This window comes from Heptranchias perlo, chromosome 15 (genome assembly GCF_035084215.1).
Source record: "Heptranchias perlo isolate sHepPer1 chromosome 15, sHepPer1.hap1, whole genome shotgun sequence".
NCBI classification, from domain to species: domain Eukaryota; kingdom Metazoa; phylum Chordata; class Chondrichthyes; order Hexanchiformes; family Hexanchidae; genus Heptranchias; species Heptranchias perlo.
This window is the reverse complement of record NC_090339.1, coordinates 8560397-8579418: the sequence shown is the minus strand read 5'-3', so window position 1 is coordinate 8579418 and position 19022 is coordinate 8560397. Positions and strand designations below refer to the sequence as shown.

General features: G+C 41.5%; 1 long non-coding RNA gene across 1 annotated transcript in view; it reads left to right on the top strand.

The window, feature by feature from the left end:
• LOC137332680 (uncharacterized) overlaps positions 1-17517 on the top strand; it is a 40532-nt gene extending 23015 nt beyond the window's left edge. The window contains exons 2-4 of the long non-coding RNA XR_010965712.1: positions 13386-13505; positions 15040-15107; positions 17290-17517. This is a non-coding gene — a long non-coding RNA (uncharacterized lncRNA). The remainder of the gene's footprint in view (positions 1-13385; positions 13506-15039; positions 15108-17289) is intronic.
• Positions 17518-19022: the final 1505 nt, after the last annotated feature.

The following is a 19022-nucleotide window of genomic DNA, read 5'->3' as shown; positions in this document are numbered from 1 at the left end:
GAGGTACTGAATGGCATCTGCCTTCACAAAAGAAGAAGTTGAAGTTAATGTCTCAGTAGAGGAGGAGGGAGTAGAGATACTAGATAGGATAAAAGTAGATAGAAAGGAGATGCTAAATAGGTTGGCATGACTCAATGTTAACAAGTCTCTAGATGGGATGCATCCTAGTTTGCTGAAGGAAGCAAGGGTAGAGATAACAGAAGCTCTGACTGCAACCTTTCAATCCTCCTTGGATATGGGAATGGTGCCAGAGGACTGGGGGAGGGTTGCAAATGTTACACCCCTATTCAAAAAAGGGGAGAGTAAACCTGGTAATTACAGGCCAATCAGTCTATTGTCAGTGGTGTGAAAACTACTGGAGACCATTGTCAAGGGCAAAATTAATTCTCACTTAGAGAAGCATGGGTTAATAAGGGACAGCCAGCACAGATTTGTTAAAGACAAATCATGTCTGACTAACCTGATTGGATTCTTTGATGAAGTAACAGAGAGGGTTGATGAAGTTAGTGCAGTAGATGTTGTATATATAAACTTTCAAAAGGCTTTTGATAAAGTACCACATAACAGACTTATTCGGAAAATAGAAGCACATGGGATTAAAGGGATGGTGGGAACTTGTGTACGTAATTGGCTTAGGGATAGGAGGCAGAGAATAGTGGTGAACAGATGTTTTTCTGACTGGAGAGAAGTATGCAGTGGGGTCCCCTAGAGATCGGTATTAGGACCATTGCTTTTCTTGTTATATATGAATGTCCTGGATTTGGGTACAGAGAGTACAATTTCAAAGTTTGTGGATGATACAAAACTTGCCAATGAAGTAAATAGTGAGGAAGATAGTGGCAGACTTCAGGAGGATTTGGACAGGCTGCTGATATGGGCAGACAGATGGCAGATGCAATTTAATGTGGTTAAGTGTGAAGTGAGGCACTTTGGGAGGAACAGCATGGAGAGGCAGTATAATCTAAATGGTTCTATTTTGAGGGAGGTGCGAGAGCAGAGGGACCTTGGAGTACATATTCACAAATCTTTGAAGGAGGCAGGGCAAGTTGATAAGGCGGTTAAGAAAGCGCATGGGATACTTGGCTTTATAAATAGGGGCTTTGAATATAAAAACAAGGAAATCATGCTAAACCTTTACAAATCATTGGTTAGGCCTCAGCTGGAGTATTGTGTACAATTCTGGGCACCACACTTTAGGAAGGATGTCAAGGCCTTGGAGAGGGTACAGAGGAGGTTTACCAGGACGATACCAAGAATGAGAGGCTTCAGTTATGTGGAGAGATTGGAGAAGCTGGGATTGTTCTCCTTAGAGCAGAGAAGGTTAAGGGGAGACCTAATAGAGATATTCAAAATAATGAGGGGTTTTGATAGAACAAGTAGGGAGAAACTGTTTCCTCTGGCAAGTGGGTTGTTAACCAGAGGTCACAGATTTAAAATAATTGGCAAAAGAACTAGAAGGAAATTAGATTTTTTTCACACAGAGTGTTGTTAAGATCTGGAATGCACTACTTGAAAGAGTGGTGAATCAGATTCCATAGGAACTTTCAAAAGACAATTGGACATGTACTTGAAGAGGACTAAATTGCAGGCTTATGGGGGAAAGGTGAGGCATGGGACTAAACTGGACAGCTCTTTCAAAGAGCCGGCACAGGCCTCCTTCTGTGCTGTAAGGTTCTATGATTCTATGATTCGAAATATGGTTCTCTTTTAGAGGGAGAACCTTAATCAACATGTTATAATGTAGCTTGTGATCAGTGTTATTGTGGGGTATATTTTATCTTATATAGATTAAGGAAGTCAGAAACTTTCTCCACAAGCTTTATGTTCAACAACAATGAACAGTAAACGCAATAAACATCCTTTACAACAGCAACGTACAGCGAAGGAGGGCTTTTAATCTAATGGAATCCCCCGTTGCTTCACAAAGGGTGGGAGATGGCAAAGTCGAGTGAATGGCCATGAATATGAGTAGGAGAGTTTATATGGAGGTAGTGAACTCAGAGGAGAGAGGACAAGGTGAGTTGTATGGAGGTTAAAATCACCGAGGATGAGAAGCCGCTCGTGCAGAGGCTGAGGGAGGAAAGCAGTGAAGATATCTTGGTGAGAAAGTTGGTGTGGTACTTGGATGGAAGGTAGAGAACAAGAATTTTAAAGGAGAGGTGAGAGGGGTGGAACAAGGTGAGGTGCTCAAAGGAGGAGAAGATGCCAGAAGAGTAGGGGAACAGACCAAGGTGAGATTTGGTGATAAGGGCCACACCGCCAGCGTGGTGGTTTGGGCAGGATAGGTGGTGGAAAGTGTAGCCACGTGAGGAGGCAAGGTGTCATCATCCATGAGCCAAGTTTCCGTGAGCCAAGGCAGGATTCTTCTCCCCCTGTTCTGGTGGGACTCCCACCACTATGCTGCACCACATTAGGCAGCCCAGCTGAAAACTAGTGGAGCTCACCTGTAAAGCTGATATATCACCTATGGCCTGGAACAGAACCCTCTCCTGAGCATGACAGTCTGTGATAAAAGGACGTTCCATCACAATGTGTTGTCAGGAATTTGTATCTCTTTTGAGATAGATTTGAGCGAACAACAGCTCGTTCCCTGTATTGTTGGACTCTGTTTGCACTCTCACTTCCCATTATCTCATGAAGCCATTGAGTCTTTAACTGGGTCCAGTTACCCCAACACATCCTCCTGTATTTGATCTGTGGTCAGTATTAGGTGCGAGCCTGGAGACGGCTGCAGGCTAGGTGTCTGCGGAGGATTAACCCCGTTCTCGCCTTCCATCCACGCATAGGCAGTTCCAAACTGGAACCTTGGGGGAAGTTTGGCCGCTGGAAAAAACTCTCCCGTAAGTCACTTAAACTTTCAAACTCTCAACTGTCTAGCCTTTGTCCCTCCGTTCACCACGATGCTTCTGTACAGCAATCAGGAGCGGGAGTCCTGGCCTTTCCCTAACTAGAGGGGCTGAGACTCACCGTTGTCTGTCACATTACTCACCATGACAACTCTATGAAGTCCGTCAGTGAAAAAAAGAGATTGAGTCGCACATCATCTATGACCAATACAAAATAGTTGCCTTAACTATATGGAGTGAGCCACTTGGCAGTTCAAGTGCAGACATAGAGGAGAAGCCAACATTTTCAACTGCAGCTCTCAAGTACTCATTATGAGGGAAGATTTCCCTGGTTGTTATGGGAAAGTAATGTGGTAAAGATAAGGAGAAGATTTTCCCTGCTTGCTTTTTCTGGTTAAATAGCAAAACTTATGGCAATTTGAGAACCAGAGAAATACAGTTGGTTGGAGCATAGGATTTTCCATTGAGTACAGGATGAGGAGCTGGGAAATGCAAAACTGCAGCACTACAGCACCACCACTGGTAGGGGAGTATAATTACAACATGATAAGTTTACATAGGCAGTTTCCATTATAAATATAGACATAAGAATGCATAAAGGGAAAAAGTTGAAACAGGAAGAATGATTTTGCAGACAAGAAGAGCGTGCAGATGTAAGGTTTTTAATATATTATGAATATTCAAATCTGTAATCACCAGGACCACTTTCTTCCACCTCTGTAATACCACTTGCCTCCTCCCTTACCTCATACTCACCACCATTGAAACCCATATTCTCATCCTCATTATCTCGAGATTCAACTTCTCTGATGTCCTCCTCACTGAACTCCCAAGCACAACCCTACAGAAACTCCATCTTGTCCAAAACTTCGCTGCCCGCATCCTGTCCTGCACTGGGTTCACTCTCACTCACCCTTCACCCCTAAACTCGCTGACCTGTGCCCCAGTGCACTGAATTCAAAATTCTCATCCTCATTTACAAGTGCATCTGAGAGTTGGGAAACCCCTACAGAGGAAGTGGGGGAGGAGAGAAAAATGGAGGTCACTGATGGTGCAGTTTATGAGTCAAAATGGTGGGTTTGCTCAAATATTGCTTGTGGTTTTTTAATCGCTCAGTGCATAATGTATTCTGTAACTTGAAGATTTTTATCATTTGCAATGTGACGCTTCAAGTTTTTTTTGATCATTTTCCCACAGTAAGGATTTTGGAAAATAGTTACTTTCAAGTGTTGGGTTTTGAAAACAGAGTGGTTCGCACAGACTTAAAAAAGAAAGTCACAGGCTGCAGGCAATTGTTGAATGTGTATTAAAGTCAGAAATTCATATTGTTAGCCCGGACGGTCAGAAGCAAAAGGGGAGCCGTTACTAGATAGATCGTAAAAATAGCTCCCAGCGTAAAGCACTAAAGCACACAAAACAATCGGATTAAATATTGATTCGCTTTCAACAAATAACGACCTAAAGCCATAACCTGCAGAACAAAGTTGCCTATGCAGGAATACTGCTTTTAAAGACAGCTTATCCTTTCGAAACAATGGTTATGGCCAACTATCATTGCACTTGTTATTTCATGGCCTTCAAAATGGTACAGTTATTTTCTGTGTAATATTATTGTCAAAAGTACACAAAGTGATGTTGCTTTTTCAGTGATCGTAGTCATTTTATCAGAGGAGAGTCGGGCCAGATCTCGACAAAACTGCAAAAACAACTTACTTTTTAATAGTGCCTTCAATGTACTGCAATATCCCAAGGGGAGGAAGTAATGGACATTAAGCAGGAACTGGGAGAAGCAGGTTAAGGGACTAATGGGTTGAAGAGGTCAGTTTTCAGGAGGATTTTTTTTAATGTGGGAAGAGATGTTGCAAGGCAGAGAAGTTTGAAAAGAGAATTCCAGAGTGCCAAGCCATGATGACTCTGTAGAGAGACTGTGGTTAAAGGCGACCAATATCATCTAATGAGAATTATTGTTAATGTTAAAAATCTATATGGAGCAGTAAAATGGAAATTCTTCCTTTTCTGTTTCATTTTTTTCTAAAAGACGCCTATCACAATTGCTACTAAATGTTTTATCTTTGAATGCATGTAGCACGTTAATTCAATGCTGCATTTAAACTGCTGCCAACATTCTCATACTGGGTATGGGTTGCAGCTAACCGTGCCCATGTACAGAGCTCCTCCCCAGCGCTCAAGATTTAAATGTTTAGACAGTGAAGTAAACGGTTTGTAAACATTTATATTCATTACGGAGGTTCTCCAGGTACTTTTAAAATCTGGTTTGACATTTCCGTGTCCGACCCCAAGTTGAGTAAAATCTATCCCCTCCAGGAGTCCCACTCTGCTTCTCTCCAGAGGGGGGTCGGCTCCAGATTTATACTGCAGCTATCCATAGCAACTCTAAAGCTTCAGTTTAAACACACTTTAAATCCTATCCTCCGGTAAGTCGCACTCACCCGTCATTCTTTACCTAAATTGGCTCCTGACCCTCAACATAGTATATCGAAAGTCCTTGATCTCCTCTTTAAATCCCTCCAGGTTCTTGTCTCACCCTTATCTCTGCAATCTCCTCCAGCCCTATAATCCCTCACAAACACTCCATTCCCCTGACTCCATCCTTTTGTTTATCTCCCCCACCGTTCCACCTATAGTTGATAGTGGGTCCTTCAGCTGCCTCAGGCCTACACTCTCTACACTCTGCAATTCCCTCCCTAAAATTCTCTGCCTCTCGCCTCTCTCTCCACCTTTTAAATCCTCCTCAAAACCCATCTCTTCGCCCAAGCATTCAGTCACCTCTCCTAATCATCTTCCTTCCTGGCTTGGCATCCATTTTCAGTATGTCTATCTATGAGGCGCCTTGGGACTTTTTTTTTAACGTTAAGTTGTGCAATATAAAAGCAAGTTGTTGATTGTTGTAAATCGAACTCACAGTTAGTTCGGTTCAGCCTCGAGCAGGTGCTGGGATATTCTTTGCAACAGAGAGGCACTAATGTGAAATTATCACTTACAGCTTATAAAAAGTGATTGTGACCTTTATTAGTTCTGTCCAGGTATTTCATCAACATATGAAACCGAAACTGTCATGTCCAGTGCAGTCCTGTACCCCTTCAGAATGGAGATTTAGCGAGACTGTAATAGCAGGAGAAAATATCCAAAACGAACAATATTTCTGGATATCACAGGATAGTGGACCAAATCGCAGAATGTGATGCCCAAGGTACCCAGTGAAATCCTGGAAAATCCCAGAATCCCATGTCACGAAAAGAAATCTGATTTACTGAGTCACCATAAACCAATGGTTTTAATTATAAGCAGGTTCAGATCTCTAAATGCTGATAAAAATCCAGAAATCCCACATGCAAAAAGCAGAACATAATTTATTTGTTGAAATCGATGGATAAAAATCCACAGATAACATGTCCACATTTCTCAGATACGGCTGGCAGAGGGCGAAGACTTGGAAAATCAGACCCTGGGCCTGAAATTTCCTCAAAGTGCCCAATCGGCAAGTTGCGTCAAAATTTTCACCCATTCCTATGCCAATATTGCAGGCAGGTACTTGCACTTAAATTTCCTGGTAATCATATTAACATATGGCCGGAATGTAAAAAACGGCGTAAACCAGCAGAAACCAATTGTAAACAATTTTACAACACCAAGTTATAGTCCAGCAATTTTATTTTAAATTCACAAGCTTTCGGAGGCTACCTCCTTCCTCAGGTGAACGATGTGGAAATGAAATCCTCGAAATGAAATCGCATTTATAATTCACAGAACAATGCTTGGTGATAACAGACAGTTTTTTCAACTGCCCGTTGCCAAGGCAATCAGTGTGCAGACAGACAGGTGTTACCTGCCAGGTCTCAGAATATACAAATCACCAAAAAAAACAACAAACAAAAAAAAACAGAGATAGAGAGGTAGAAACATAGAAAAGACAGCAACTGACCCGTTATCTGTTTTTAATATAACGGGTCAGTTGCTGTCTTTTCTATGTTTCTACCTCTCTATCTCTGTTTTTTTTTGTTTGTTGTTTTTTTGGTGATTTGTATATTCTGAGACCTGGCAGGTAACACCTGTCTGTCTGCACACTGATTGCCTTGGCAACGGGCAGTTGAAAAAACTGTCTGTTATCACCAAGCATTGTTCTGTGAATTATAAATGCGATTTCATTTCGAGGATTTCATTTCCACATCGTTCACCTGAGGAAGGAGGAAGCCTCCGAAAGCTTGTGAATTTAAAATAAAATTGCTGGACTATAACTTGGTGTTGTAAAATTGTTTACAATTGTCAACCCCAGTCCATCACCGGCATCTCCACAGCAGAAACCAGTGTAATCTGGGCCCAAGGAAAGCGCGCAACTTTTAATGTTAATTAAAAAAGTCAAAGTTCTATCACAAAGCTTTGGAGGAATACTTAAAGATCATTAGAAGCCATTTCATCTATCGTGTCTTTAAATTAAGGTGTTTAAAAAAAGGATTTGATAGGGTAGAAACAGAGGAAGGATTTCCTCTGATGGGGGAACCCAGAACAAGGGGGCACAATGTTAAAATTAGAGCCAGGCCATTTAGGAGTGAAATCAGAAGGCATTTTTCACACAAAGGGTTATGAAAATCTGGAACTCTCTCCCCAAAAGACTGTGGCTGCTGGGTCCATTGAAATTTTCAACACTGAGATCGATAGATTTTTGTTGGGTAAGGATATCAAGGGATATGGAGCAAAGGTGGGTAAATGGAGTTGAGGTACAGATCAGCCATGATCTAATTGAATGGCGGGACAAGTTCGAGGGGCTGAATGGTCTACTCCTGTTCCTATGTCCCTATCTTTTTTCAGCAAGAAAATATAACATTTGAGAGCAAAGCTGGATACTAAAATAGCAAACACTTCCACAGCTATTGTGTATTTGCCAGGAGAGCTTATATAAGCTGGAATAAAAGTTATCCACATAGCACAGAAGATAATCAGACAGGCATGCACAGGACAGAAATCCAATATAGCCGAGTACGTAATAAAAGGCTCTATCGAGCCTGAAATTGCATTCAAAAAACGATTTGTCTTTAAAATAATTACCGTTCTTTAGAGGATAAGGTGGTGATGTTCTTAGCCAAACACCAGTGTAAGGACACAAACAGATAGGCGTCAATGTATGGATCCAAACACTTCATTGTGTTATTGTTGGGATGAGTTGCATTAAATGCCATCACCACAGCAACCGTTTCACTCAAGACACAAGAAGTACGAAGAACAATCGTAAAACCAAACTCTGTGTGATATATATACAAGACTGGACTGAAGGTCGACCAATGAATGTGACTGAGCACATGCAGAAAGGAGAAGAAAGCTCAACTCAGAGTTGCTAGCTTTTTCAACAGGAGTGCTCCTGTCAATACAGAATAAAGCAAGTACACTCATCGTCATGGAGGCTCCAAGCAACGACAGATTCACCAGAATAATCTCTATCACATCCCCAAAGGAAAGAAATTCAATTTACTTTAATATCCATCCGTCTTGTTGCAAGTGAGACTGGTATTCCATTGGACATTGAATGTAATCCAGTGAATCTTAAAAGAAGTAAATAAAATTTTGTAGAAAACCGATTCTAGGTAAAGCCCACTGGAAATATATTCCTACTAAGTTATTGAGTGTTTGAAAAAGATCATGGGCAAGATTTCCTTTGGTTCCCCTTTGTTGGCAGCATAGTAAACACAGCAAGGACATTTTCAGTCTTTGTTTTTAAAGAAAAATCACGGAAGGCTCTTTCTTCACTTACACCCAAACAGATGTGCTACACCTGGAATTATGGGCGTAAATGCAGGAAACTCACATTCTCTGGTCTGCTGAATGGGGGAACAGCTATATTAATAAGAGGTTTCAGTAGAAGTTTCCCTGAATCAGCACAAGAGATCGAGGAAATTTGGGTGTATTGTAAAAATGGGCATAAGTCACATATACCCGATCTTACGGTATGCCTAAATTTCTTTGATCTTTTATGCTGAAAATTGACCTAACGTCCTCCTCATGTCAGCTTACCGGCGCAAGCTTTGAGAAAATTCAGACCCCTTCTTTCTCTTTGCTCTAACAGCTTTCAAATGGCTGAGGGAGTACTGGTGAATGATAATGAAATTACTTCACTCTCTGTGCTGAGAGTAGTGCAAGCACCTCGGCCTGGTGGAAACCAGCCAATAAAGTACTTTTGAAGTGTAGTCACTATTTTAATATAGGAAACACGGCAGCCAATTTGTGCACAGCAAGGTCCCACAGAGAGCAATGAAATAAATGAGCAGATCATCTGTTTTAGGCGTTGGTTGAGGTAAATATCGGCCAGGACATTGGAGAGAGCTCTTCTTCGAATAGTGTAGTGGGATCTTTTACGGGGTTTTCTACACCCATCCAATTTGAGTTAATTCCCACTTAGCTCTTCCTTTTATGTCACACAATATTTTTCACCTGAGATTCAATTTGAGAGTCTGCGTTATTTGCACTTGTTATGTCTGCCTAAACCTTTAATCACTCTGGGTGAGGGGCTGATGTTTTGTCTGAAACACGATCCTTTCAGACTTGTTCCACAAGCAGCTCCATCGCACACACTCAGTGGAATGCTGGTTTCTCAATCGCTCTCTCATTCCAAACGGCTATTTTTGCCTCCTTGCCATGAATGTTTCTCCCTGATCTATTTAACTGGAACCCTGTGTGTTATCTGAATGGTTTAGCGTGTAGGAAATGCTGTCATCAACACTTTTATCTGATTGTGCAGTGGAGTTATTGCCACCACATTTATGTTTGCATTCCAATAAACTGTCCTTCAGTGATAAATAATAATTAAAACAAAATAAAATTAGTCCCAATCAGCAGCATTCAGACTAGTCATTCCTTCAAGGCCAAAGTTGCACTATAATTGCAAGTTTATACATTTACTGCGTTGCCTCAAAGTTGCTAATGTAACTGCAAGAGAGTTATCGAGTTAACAAAGAACTTAATTTATTGCTCATTAAAAAGAACCATTTTCAGTCAGTTTAAGTTTGGTTTAGATTTGGATCAGTAAAAGTTCACATCTATCATTTAACTATTATTTCCATTAGACACAGATGTCCGTTCTCACAGCAACTGTGTTTGCCAAGAAGGAAAAGTTGTCCATATTTGGACACTTTATCCCCTGCACACTGCTATAAAATTCAGTTTTCTTGTTTAGAAGGGCTACAACCTGTACTTTTGCTGCTCGTGCCAGCCAAAGTTGTGTAATGTTTCTCTGTCCGCTGTTTTGACATAGCTACTGGGTTCATTTGGGCCACAATTTCCGGGCTCACATTGACGCTGAAATTGTGCCAATCTTGCAGACACCAACTCACTTCGAAATTTCCTGAGAATCTCATCAGCATATGCCACATTGTAAAAAAAACGATGTAAAACAAGCAGAAATCAGCCTAAACAATCGGGACCTGAGGGAAGCACGGGACATATGCCATCATCCTTCCTTAAGTCCCCCTTTATCTTATTGATGTTATGAGAATTAAAGCTTGAAGCCATCAAACCATCATTTCTACACATTGAGCAAAGCAAATTTATTAAAATGCAACTGTAGCATTTCTCATTTTATGGCATCAGAATCTGTTGCATTAAAAATAACATTCAAAGATATAAGAAATACAGTGCAGGTCTCTTTAAGGATAAATACAAAAAAAGTTTTTTAAAAAAACGCTATAAAATATAAGCGTATTCAGATCCTGTTGCATTTAAAATTTTGGGTGCGAACTTGCGTCCGATCAGAATTGGCGTAAATGCAGGAAACTCGCGTTTGCTGGTCTTCTGCGTGAGGGTGGAGCTATGTTAATGAGTGGAGTGGGATTTCGGCTGTCGTAACATGGAAGCAGCAACAAATGATCAAGGAAATTTGTGCGTAGCATTCGTTTCTGCGTAAATCAGTTGCGTGTGAATTTCCTCCGGGGAGTGGGGGGGCTGGAAATGCTCTTATATCAAAACTTTCTTGGAAATAGCGAGCTAGTGCCTCCACTCAAATAGCAGACAGTGGCGTGTCGTATAAACTCGTTAAATATTCATCTCCTCACATCACCAGCAGTAGTTTCCAGGTTTATTTGTCATATTGGGAAGGTGGGCAAATAACTGAGCTCCCGGAATAATCCAGAACAATCAGCCGTACGAACATTCCGCTCTGAAGGGCTGAATCCTACTGAAGCAAACGCTCTGCTGCAGCTTTTAAAGGAAAGGCATGCTTTAGTTTAGCATTGATTCAAGATTCCCGTGACCCACTCAGAGTGACCAATTTATGATACGAGAAGCTCGAGCAGAATACAAGCCCCCCCACCCCACCCCTCCCCACCCCACCGCCTGCTTGCCTCAGGACCCCATCACCAGGACACTATGGTACAGTGACGGATACATCAATTCCCTGCTGAATTTCACTCCACTTCATGAGACTATGTGCAGCTTGAAAATCAGGGACAACTGGACTTGGGAGGAGGCTTGTCTCACTAATTATTTAAACATAACCTTTAAAAAAAGTTACTTCAGGGGCAATAAGGGTGAATAAATTTGGTACAAGGATGTTATAAAAGAAAGAAAGACTTGCATTTAGACAGCGTCTTTCATGACCTCAGGACATCCCAAAGCGCTTTACAGCTAATGAAGTATTTTCAAAGTGTAGTCACTGCTGTAATGTACAAACTGCGGCAGACAATTTACACACAGCAAGATCCCACAAACAGCAATGAGATAAATGACCAGATCATCTGCTTTAGTGATGTTGGTTTTGGGGATAAATATTGGACAACACACCGAGGAGAACTCCTCCACTCTTCTTCGAAATAGTGCCATGGGATTTTTCACATCTACATGAGGGGGCAAACGGGGCCTTGGTTTAACGTCTCATCCGAAAGACGGCACCTCTGACAGTACAGCAGTCCCTCGGTACTACATTGGGGTGTCAGCCTAGAATTTGTGCTCAGCTCTTTGGAGTGGGACTTGAACGTACAATCTTCTCAAAGGCGAGAGTGCTACCACTGAGCCACAGCTGACACCTTATAAGAAACAACTTATAGACAGATGGAAAGAGTGGTCTTGTATTGACCCTTTAAAGCTATCAGCAATTGATTGGCAAAAGGAATATCCTATGCAGGCAAGCAGAATTTCATTTGTAATATCAAATATAAGGATCAAGTTTTCTGCCATTTTAGTTACGTGGATCATTTTGCCATTATTTAATATTTCATTATTTAATAATGATGACGACCTAAAGTTTGGGATTTAAGATTTCACAGGGGCATGTGGTTCCCAGAGAAGCTCTGATATTGATGCTCTCTTTGAATAGATTTAATTATACAGTTATAATATATAAAGGGCTCTCTATAAAGAGTCCCGACAGGAAATGACTGTTTATGATGTTAGCAGGTGAATACTTAGCGTGCTTCTATGGCATTCCCCGGTGTGCCCGTTTAAAATAGCCCCTGTGTTAAAATAGCAGACAGAGGAATGTTAAACAAATGCGCTAAGTGTTAATCAACTAGCATTGGCAACAGTAACTTCACTCACACTTTTAAACAGCTAGTATTATTACGAAGCTTGTGACAGACTCATACTCCACTTCATTCTCAGCGACCTATGAACAGGGATAATGGGTTGGATTTTGCTATGAGGTAAGTACAGGAACTTCACGCCGTTCAACACATTTGAATGGGAAGCCAGGCAGTGAGACGCCATTTTCATGAAGCTTTTGGAGGAGCAGGGCACCTCGGACAGCAACTTCCAGATTTCCGCGTTTAACTGCGTATGTGCAGTGGTTGGAGGTTACTGTGCGATTTGCATGAGTAACGGTGAGCGCTGTTAGCTTCACTGTCATTTTTACACCAAAATCCGGAAAATTGCTTTTGGTGATACATTTATAGCCTGTTGAAACCTAATGAACTCATTGAATTGCTTGCCACAAATGGAAATACTACATATTGTAAGCACAAATGTACCAGAACCTCTAACATTACACACTGAATTTGTATCGAAAGCCACCTTTAATACTGTATGTATGGTAGGTTTACTAAGTTCTTCGCACCCTTGGGCTCTGAGTCAGTAGGTCATGGGTGCAAGCCCCATTCTAAGACTTGAGCAAATAGTCTAGCCTGATAACTCAGTGCAGTACTGAGGGAGGGCTGCACTGTTGGAGGTGCGGTCCTTCAGATGAGACATTAAATTGAGGCTTAGTCTCGATATGGGACCGTCTGTTGCAGCAGTTCAGATGGAGTTTAAAGATCCCATGGCACCATATGAAGAAGGTCCGGGAGTTCTCCCATTTTCCTGATCGACAATCCTCCCTCAACCAACACCACAAAAGGAGATTAGCTGGTCATTCATATAATTCCTGTTTGTGGAACATGGTTGTTGAATTTGGATTTATAACACATGACGGCACTTCAAAATAATTCATTATATGTAAAGCACTTTGCCACATTTTGGAGAGGCGTAATATGATACAATATAAATACAAATTCTTCTCTTCTGGCCCATGACATTTTTTTAATGCAATCTGTGTTTTTTTTCAAGGAAATCCTCCATGATCTGCAATGTATCAGTGGAACAGCACTCTTGATGGAGTCTGTGGGAAAATCTGTGCCAAACTCGCGCATCTCAACTATGAAATGATGGGAAAGGTGGAAATCATCAGTGAGCAAATGTTTAATTGTATGCAGCAGAAGGCACAGAAGCTGCAAAAATAAAAGGCGTTGACCCTTGGAAGTATTCTAAATAGTGAAATGAACGACTCGCGATTCCAATATTTATGCGATCAACACATAGCAGTAAAATGTTATTCACTGCCGTCTGTTTTTTTTTAGTGTTGCACTTGGAGTCCTGTCCTTTGGTGAGGAGCTGAATGGTTCTTAGATGTCAATTGATTATTAATTACATCAAATAATACCGAAACCACTAGCAAAGAAATTCAGTACCTTTGCAGCAGTTGCCAGAGCTAGAGACAAGATGGTTTATAAACCGAGGGCCAATACTTTGAATTCAAAATCCCTTTCTAGAAGAGGATGTGATTCGATATGTTGTTTAGATAAAAAGACACACGTCATCTGTTCATACAAGAGTGTCTTAGATAAACAACAGTATGACAGTGAATAAGGCTGTAAAAAGAGAAGCCCTCAGATATCACAGCCATATAAAAGGACAAATTCAATTGTTTCTCTTATAACTATAACTAATTGGCACTTTAAGGAGTACTGCTTTGTTACCTTCATAAATTAAACAGCAGATGTTCTACTGTGTCTTTCAGGCCAAGTCCCCCTCACTCCCCTTCATCCAACAGGAATAGCAGGTTCAGAGGTCAGAGTTCAAAGAGATCAGGTTAATGGTTCACTGACAACATTGCATCACAAGTACCACAGCAAGCTACCAAAAATGCACCCTTTAAACAAAGTATTGGGCCATAATTTGCTGAGGCAGGGCATCTAACGGCGTCTGCCGTTAGTTAGACTTGCCCTTGCCTGTTTAGGTTTTTAAGTTTTTTATGTGGCAAGTTGCTGAAAGTGCGAGCTGATAATGTCACAGCGAGGGAAACAGGGCATCTGGGACCTGAATGAACAGGGCAAGCAACTGGGTATCTCCTTAACCAATCAGATTGAAGGATTGGAAAATAAACAGAGGAAGGACTGAGAAGGAGGGTGAATTAGAGTGGGTGAATTTAATGTCAAATCAGGTACAGAAAGAGAAATAAAGAGAGGGAAAGAAAGATTGGATTAAGGGAGAGAAAGATAAAGTAAAAAAATGTAATTTAAAATTTAACATTTTAAAAATCTCCAACAACAATTAAAATCTGTAGGAACGAGACTCCACACTTGTAGTAGTTCATTTTCAATGCCAGAGAGGTTGACTGGCAGTAATTAACACTTACCACGTCATTAAAAAGGGACTTAGACTGAAATGGACAAGACTTAACTTTCTGTGACGAGTCTAGTTTGTATCTATCACACAAATACAGGAATTTCATGCCATTCAATACATTTCAATGGTGAGGCAGACAGCGAGATGTCGATTTCGCAAAGCTAACGGCAGACTGGCACATCTCGGACAGTAACTTTTGGATCTCCACGTTTAACCGCGCACTGCCCCTCACCTGAAGTTGCTGTAGCATTTACACATAAATAACAGCGAGTACCATTATTTTGACAGCAAATTCTGGCCCTTTATCTTTTTCCAGTTTAGGACCAATTTCAAAATGAAACCCTGGGATTCCAGTCCACCGATGAGTTCCATTTCATTTTGCAGGTGAGGCACTGACGTATTTTTCTTGATAAACACTGCTGCGAAGCACCTTGGGACATTTTTCTACATTAAAGGTGCTATATAAATGCAAGTTGTTTTTGTGTTGTTGTTGTACTACATTGCATCACATTTAGGCTTGGCTGAGTTTTGTCTAGCTTGCCTAGACCGGTTATAATTAAAGCTCTCCTTTATCATTATTTATTTTTTAATGCAATAAAACAATACAAAAGCTGACAGATTTACTGAGGCTGGCGACAGATCTTCCTGAACACCACCTGTAGCAAATCCCAAGAGCCTCAGCTTCAGGCTGTTGCCGACTGCACGCACTGGGAGCCCGGCTAGCATTGCTGGCACAGACCTTGCGTAGTAAAAGAAAATGGGGCGTTAAGTTAAATCCTGTTTCTGTCTGGTGATATTCCATAATTTTTTAGCAAAGTTTTGGGGATCGGATTCCACGATTCCACCTGATTTCTGTGGTCGTATTCACAAGCGATTAATGGTTCCCATTCTGCGGGTGGTGGCTGGTTGGCCATAAAGTATTCTACTTGTGACACTTGTGATTGGTTTTAAGCAGAAAGATGCATTTAAGTGAATGTTTTGTAGCTGTGTTTTGCAATGCAGCTTTGTTCTTGTGGTTTTTACACAAGTCTCATTAATAAAATAAGCACGCATTGGTGCCAGTTTCAGTGAAAACCTCCCAATTCCTGATGATAAAGAAAGAAAGACTTGCATTTATGTAGCACCTTTCATGACCTGAGGACGTCCCAAAGCCCTTTTAAGCCGGTGAAGTACTTTTGAAATGTAGTCACTGTTGTAATGTAGAAAATGCGGCAGCTAATTTGGGCACAGCAAGATCCCACAAACAACAATGAGATATTGACCAGATGATCTGGGTTTTAGTGATGTTGGTTGAGGGATAAATATTGGCCAGGACACCGGGGAAATCTCCCCTGCTCTTCTTCGAAATAGTGCCATGGGATCTTTTACGTCCACCTGAGAAGGCAAACAGGGCCTTGGTTTAATGTCTCATCTGAAAGACGACACCTCCGACAATGCAGCTCCCACTCAGTACTGCACTGGGAGTGCCAGTCTAGATTCTGTGCTCAAGTCTTTGGAGTGGGATTTAAACCCACAACCTTCTGATTGTCGCCGCACATTCTGAAACAGCCAACTAGTGGATTCATACTGAGGAACATCGAACAGTAAATTTAAATCAGAAAGTTCTAATCGTATTGTTGGATCAGTGGCTAGTAAGGTGAGCATTGCTTTCGTATTCATCTTCCAGACATCTTAAAGTTCCATTCAAAACTGCTTTGATAATGAAGCTGGCTATGCCATCCTACAGCAGGACCTGGACAACATGCAGGCTTGAGCTGACAAGTGGCAGGCAACATTCGCGCTACATAAGTGCTAGGTAATGACCATCTCAAACAAGAGACAGCCCAGCCATCTCCCCTGACCTGCAACAGCACCACTATCACTGAATCCCCCCACCAGCAATATGTTGGAGGTCACCATTGACCAGAAGCTTAACTGAACCAGCAATATCAACAATGGCTACAAGAGCAGGGCAGAGGCTGTGATGGGTGGTTCACCCCCCGACCCCTCAAAGCCTCTCTACCATCTACAAAGTTCAAGTCAGGAATACTCTTCACTTGTCTGGATGGGTGCAGCCAAAACAACACTCAAGAAGCTTGACCCCATCCAGGATAAAGCTGTTCACTTGATCAGCGCTGCTACCACTGGACTCAATAGCCACTCCCTCCATCATGGGTGCACTATGGCTGCAGTATGTACAATCTACAGGACGCACTGTAGCAACTCAACAAGGTAACCTTGAAAGCCCTTCCCTCCCCTCTGACTTGCACCACCAAAAAGGACAAGAGCTTTAGTGTCATGGGAAAACCATCACCTCCAAGTTCCTTTCCAAGTGACACACAATCCTGACTCGGAACATATATCACCGTTCTTTCATCGTCGATGGGTCAATATCCTGAAATTCCTGATCTATTGTGGGATCACCATCAGCACAGGGACCACAGTGATTCAGGGTGAAGGCATACCACTACCTTCTCAGGGCTCCTAGGGATGGGCAATAAATGCCGGCCATTGCTAGCAACATTCACATCCCGAGAACAAATTTGCTAAAAAGTATGTTAATCACAATTCTCCTTCATCCTTTCAGGAAAAACTCAATATCAAGATTAGTAATTGGAAGACAAAAACGAATGCTGTCAAAGATGAAAATAAACCCTCTGCGCGTCTCAACAAGTCCCCAGGGTATCTGCCTGCAACTCAACACATAAACCTACAACTTCTTGCTTCCTGAGTTGGAAGCACTTATAATGCTGTATATTGGACACAGACAAGGAGTTACACTGAGGCCAAGTATAATAAACAGCATCAAGACAGACCCTTGTGTTTTCTGTAAGGTCTTTGAGTTCCAATTCCCTTTAATTCTCTTTTTTAAAATATTTCGTGTGGCCGTTGGTGTAAATTGTACCTCCAAATAAAATAAACTCATCAGCCTGTGAAGCATGTGCTCATACTGACACGTTGTCTTATTATGGAACCCAGAGGTAAGTCAGAACCTTGGCTCCAGAGCACAGATAGCAGGTAATAACCCAGCGCAGCTCAAACATGGCTAGTTGCACTGATAAACTGACCACAAAATACCATTGCCCCAGTGTTCACTGCATGAACCGTAGCATTAAACACATGAGGAGGCCTGCTCCGCCTTCATCACTGATGTGCAAATGGATATCTATGGATTCTAGTTTATTTCTTTGTTTTTTTATATAATTGAAGTCGTTTTCTACAGTAAATGCTGTGATTTAGCTTTGGGCTAAATTTGTGGTTTGTTGCAATATCGTAGACGTAATCTGGGCCCTGTCAGACCCATTGGATTCGCAAATCCGGGAAATTGTTCCCATTCCTCCACTGCAGTAAAAAAAATTAATTCAGTGCTACAATAGTTAGAGGACCGTCAGAGGAGTGGTGAGAACATTAAAAGATGCAATGGAACTTGAAACTGATCATGAACACAAGACAGTAAATATTCTGAATGATTACTTCCTCAAGGGACAACATGAGCAACATGTCCGCCTCCCCCCTCCAAAAATAAGGGAAATCATGAACTCATGTCCTCCCCCACCCCCCACCCCCCCCACCAAAAAAAAGTCCTCAAAAATGGCATAATTCAAGACTTCAGTATTAATGAGCTAGAAGTCCTAGACAAGCTGAAAGGGCTTAAAATAAATACCTTCCAATAATCTTTTTCATTGCAGCAATGTAAATGGATGGAAGCTAAAATTGTGCAACAGCTCTGCTTTAGTGCTACCACTTTATTGAAACATTTAGCAGAATGGCTATTAGGTGGCACAGTAGGTTAGCTTGCTGTCCTTTCACCTCTATAGCCTAGATTCAAATCCAGCCTAGATTGATGGATGAAAATGACCTCAGTCTGTTAGTTTAGAGTTTATGTAAATTAAGAACTCAGTTCCCAACTCCTACTGCTTAGGAGTTCACTGCACAAAACTGTTCATAATGTGGCATTAGAGTAGATGGTTTCAGCACAGGTAAGATTAGGATAAATAACTCTAGTACAGGTAAGATTAGAGTAGAAAACTCTAGTACAGGTAAGATTAGAGTAGATAGCTTTGGCACAGGTAAGATTAGAGTAGATAGCTACTGCACAAGCACCATTAGAGTAGATAGTATGACACTCCAAATGGCCTACTTGTCTGATTCCAAGAAGCAGCATAAAATTTGCACTATTACTCAGAAAGGCCCCCAAGATTAGCTTGCTGGTATGGGGAATATCAATTACATTGGTGCAATGTGGAATCCTCTTCTATAGCTTGGGTTAAATGGCAGTATTTCTTATAGTGAAAAAATATATTTATCAAATCAGCTTTC